Source organism: Pieris brassicae, unplaced genomic scaffold, assembly GCF_905147105.1.
Source record: "Pieris brassicae unplaced genomic scaffold, ilPieBrab1.1, whole genome shotgun sequence".
NCBI classification, from domain to species: domain Eukaryota; kingdom Metazoa; phylum Arthropoda; class Insecta; order Lepidoptera; family Pieridae; genus Pieris; species Pieris brassicae.
The window spans coordinates 15,001-20,000 of NW_025575916.1; the positions used below are offsets into that span (position 1 = coordinate 15,001).

Consider the following 5,000-nt stretch of genomic DNA (forward strand, 5'->3'; position numbering starts at 1 on the left):
ACGGGAAATGCAGCCCCTCCACCCTTGCGTACCAAAAGCGCAGGGCATTTTATTCAAGCCTACGCAGCCTCGGCTTTTTTGGTCGCCTTCGGCGACCAGCCTCAGCCGCTACGGCTTGCATGATGCCCGCGCTTTGGGTACGGCGGGTGAGGGCTGCTCTCCCTGCGCGCCTCCGAGCTTTTATATACACTCTAGGGGTAGGGCAGACAAGACCGCGTGGATAGTGGGGCGCTCTGATTCGGTTTTGGGTACTTTTTGGATATTCAATAAGTAAGTAAGTAAGTAAGTAAGTAAACACTCAATTCTCACTCAAGAATTACAATATAATACACAAAATTTACAACTTACAAACAATGAAATGAATGATCTTTTTCTCGTATGCATCGCAAATGATCGATACTTTCAAAATAATCTGAACCCTTACACTTAGTCAACTCAAAGTGATTGACGTTTGACATCAATTTTATGTCGGTTTTATGAAATAGATTTTGGTCGGCGGTCGGTAACGGCCATATATGTCTTATATATCAATTTGTATGAAAAAGTTTAAAAAAAAAAAAAAAAAACTCAATCAACTAAGTAAGTAAGTAAGTAAGCAAGCACTTAAGTTTCTTTTAGTGAGTACTATCTAGAATAATTAAAAATATCGACATTTAAATCGACGGTCCCTATTTGGAAGGTTAACCTATAGCCCTAATAATAATTATATTATTATGATTATGACAATGTTGATGTTGTTGCACTAGACACACCATAATAAACCATAAATAGTTTTTCTTACCAGAAGAGTTTTTATTTTTAAATATTCAATTTTAACTAGAAACGTATCGCTATCGCTAACAAAACCCCACACCACACACCACCACACGTTACACACATATACTTGACAGAGTAGATACTATCTACATATCTATCGACAGAGTTGTAGATATCGTGCCGTTGAACGGCATCTTGTCGCGTCGCGTGGCGATCTTGTACGAGAAACATTTTCCTCTGACATTGTATCGGAATAATTATTATAATTCATTATTATACATACATACATACATACATACATACATACATACATACATACATACATACATACATACATACATATTATTAATAAATTAATTGTTTTTTTTTTTTTTTTTTTTTTTTTCAAATAAACCCACATTGCCATTTCTCTGAGCGTGTGCTGCGAGCTTCAACGAGAAACATTCGGCGCGAAACTGTCGAGCGGCCGGCCGTCGCGCGCCGCACCTGTACGAGAAACATTTTCCTCTGACGTTGCATCGGAATAATTATTATAATTCATTATTATACATACATACATACATACATACATACATATTATTAATAAATATAATTGTTTTTTCTTTTCTTCAAATAAACCCACATTGCCATTTCTCTGAGCGTGTGCTGCGAGCTTCAACGAGAAACATTCGGCGCGAAACTGTCGAGCGGCCGGCCGTCGCGCGCCGCACCTGTACGAGAAACATTTTCCTCTGACGTTGCATCGGAATAATTATTATAATTCATTATTATACATACATACATACATACATACATACATACATACATACATACATATTATTAATAAATATAATTGTTTTTTTTGTTTTTTCTTTTCTTCAAATAAACCCACATTGCCATTTCTCTGAGCGTGTGCTGCGAGCTTCAACGAGAAACATTCGGCGCGAAACTGTCGAGCGGCCGGCCGTCGCGCGCCGCACCTGTACGAGAAACATTTTCCTCTGACGTTGCATCGGAATAATTATTATAATTCATTATTATACATACATACATACATACATACATACATACATACATACATACATATTATTAATAAATATAATTGTTTTTTTTGTTTTTTCTTTTCTTCAAATAAACCCACATTGCCATTTCTCTGAGCGTGTGCTGCGAGCTTCAACGAGAAACATATCTATCAATACAAATGTCTATGCAAAAAAAAGAAAACAAACAAAATCATATCAGTCAATAAAATAAATAATAATATTTTTTTACTACTACTACTACTACTACTAGTACTACTACGTGCTACTACTGCACGCCAATACACATACATAATAAAATGAAAAATCGTCTCTCTCTCGCTCGCTCTACGAGAAACATTCGACGTCCGCTCCAATGCCGACGCGGACTATTGCTCTCGGTATAGATGTGGAGCGAAACAGTCGTGCGCACAGCGTCGACTCGTTCTCGTTGCCGCGCGTCGTTCGTCTCAAATAGACACGAACGACGGACGAGAGAGAATGTGTTCTTGTTTTTGTGTTTGTGCGAAGTGTGAGAATATTATATACATATATTCGCGCATGGATGATATAGATATGGGTATGGATTTTCGGAGGAAATTATATCAAATTCGTATTTCGAATGCGAGACCGCCGAGATCTTTCCCAGCTCTCTCTCTCTCTGTGTGTGTGGTGTATAGTACATTTTATATATCTCTCTTGTGTCAACACAAAATAACAAAGAATATACATACTACTCCTCCTCATATTTTATATAATATAATATAAAATTATATTATAGCACCGCGTTCGCAGACCGTATGGTGATGTTACCAATCGACCAAGATTTGGGACCGTCTCCCCCGGTGTTATCTGTGATGTTAAAAGAATACGCTTCTAGGCACACCTCAACGCAGGGCGCCTAGCGTGTTCGACACGTGCGCGGTCGCCACGGCGACCGTATATGGAAAGAATGTATAAAAGAGGACGCACACGCGCCCATCGTCGAAACGGTGTGCGCAGCGTCGTGTTGGAATTTATCCCTCAAGCTCCGGGCGTTGATCGTATCTAGTGCGAATCATGCGTGTGTGTGCGCATGTAATTGCCAGCCGAGTTTTAATATGTTTACAATAACGTATTGAATAAAAATTGAGAAGTTGCGTTTAGATGAATGTTCAATTTTCAAATTGTCACAACATCGATTCCCGCCCGCGGGGTCGTGTTCGTTGCAGTTTTATGTCCCTCACAGTGGTCGAGCATCGTTGTACATCACCTCGTTGCGAGATCGTGACGGGACGGCCGCTCGTAGACCGGTCAAAGTTAGTCTATCGATATGAAGCGCGAACGTCGCGTCGCGTGCAAATTCGACGCGTTACGTTCACGCGTGTCGAGAAGGCGCGCGCGCAAGCGCGCGCCCCTCGACGCCGCCGAGCCAGCGGCTCGCCGAAGCCGCGTGACCGCGGTGTAGGCGTGTCGTTTGCGTAAGCAGCTCCCTGGTTGATCCTGCCAGTAGTTATATGCTTGTCTCAAAGATTAAGCCATGCATGTCTCAGTGCAAGCCGTATTAAGGCGATACCGCGAATGGCTCAATATATCAGTTTTGGTTCCTTAGATCTTACTCAGTTACTTGGATAACTGTGGTAATTCTAGAGCTAATACATGCAATCAGAACTCTGACCAGTGATGGGATGAGTGCTTTTATTAGATCAAAACCAATCGGCGGAGGGCCATGCGTCCGAAGTCGTTAATTTTGATGAATCTGGATAACTTTTGCCGATCGCACGGTCCAGTACCGGCGACGCATCTTTCAAATGTCTGCCTTATCAACTTTCGATGGTAGTTTCTGCGACTACCATGGTTGTCACGGGTAACGGGGAATCAGGGTTCGATTCCGGAGAGGGAGCCTGAGAAACGGCTACCACATCCAAGGAAGGCAGCAGGCGCGCAAATTACCCACTCCCGGCACGGGGAGGTAGTGACGAAAAATAACGATACGGGACTCTTACGAGGCCTCGTAATCGGAATGAGTACACTTTAAATATTTTAACGAGGAACAATTGGAGGGCAAGTCTGGTGCCAGCAGCCGCGGTAATTCCAGCTCCAATAGCGTATACTAAAATTGTTGCGGTTAAAAAGCTCGTAGTTGCATTTGTGCGCCGCGCTGTCGGTGCACCGCATCCGCGGTGATACTGACACGTCTGCGGAGCATATCGTCGGTGAGCCGGCGGTAAAACGCCGGTTCAATATCAAAATCCTATCGCGGTGCTCTTCGGTGAGTGTCGAGGTGGGCCGACAATTTTACTTTGAACAAATTAGAGTGCTCAAAGCGGGCTCAAAATGCCGCTTGAATATTTCGTGCATGGAATAATAGAATATGATCTCGGTTCTATTTTGTTGGTTTTCAGAACTCCGAGGTAATGATTAATAGGGATAACTGGGGGCATTCGTATTGCGACGTTAGAGGTGAAATTCTTGGATCGTCGCAAGACGAACATCAGCGAAAGCATTTGCCAAAGGTGTTTTCATCAATCAAGAACGAAAGTTAGAGGTTCGAAGGCGATTAGATACCGCCCTAGTTCTAACCGTAAATATGTCATCTAGCGATCCGCCGACGTTACTACAATGGCTCGGCGGGCAGCTTCCGGGAAACCAAAGATTTTGGACTCCGGGGGGAGTATGGTTGCAAAGCTGAAACTTAAAGGAATTGACGGAAGGGCACCACCAGGAGTGGAGCCTGCGGCTTAATTTGACTCAACACGGGAAATCTCACCAGGCCCGGACACCGGAAGGATTGACAGATTAACAGCTCTTTCTTGATTCGGTGGGTGGTGGTGCATGGCCGTTCTTAGTTGGTGGAGCGATTTGTCTGGTTAATTCCGGTAACGAACGAGACTCTAGCCTGCTAAATAGGCGTCGTCATTCAAGGTGTGCGCGACTCTCGGGGAGCGCAACTCACTGGCGACGTATTAAAATTCTTCTTAGAGGGACCGGCGGCTTCGAGCCGCACGAGATTGAGCAATAACAGGTCTGTGATGCCCTTAGATGTCCTGGGCCGCACGCGCGCTACACTGAAGGAATCAACATGTTCTCCCTGGCCTAGAGGCCCGGGCAACCCGTTGAAACTCCTTCGTGCTGGGGATTGGGGTTTGCAATTATCCCCCATAAACGAGGAATTCCTAGTAAGCGCGAGTCATAAGCTCGCGTTGATTACGTCCCTGCCCTTTGTACACACCGCCCGTCGCTACTACCGATTGAATGATTTAGTGA

At 43.8% G+C, this 5,000-nt stretch overlaps 1 non-coding gene across 1 annotated transcript in view; it reads left to right on the plus strand.

Moving 5' to 3' along the window:
- Positions 1-3,223: 3,223 nt before the first annotated feature.
- LOC123719220 overlaps positions 3,224-5,000 on the plus strand; it is a 1,906-nt gene continuing 129 nt past the window's right edge. Inside the window, exon 1 of the ribosomal RNA XR_006755285.1 lies at positions 3,224-5,000. This exon is cut by the window's right edge and continues 129 nt beyond it. This is a non-coding gene — a ribosomal RNA (small subunit ribosomal RNA).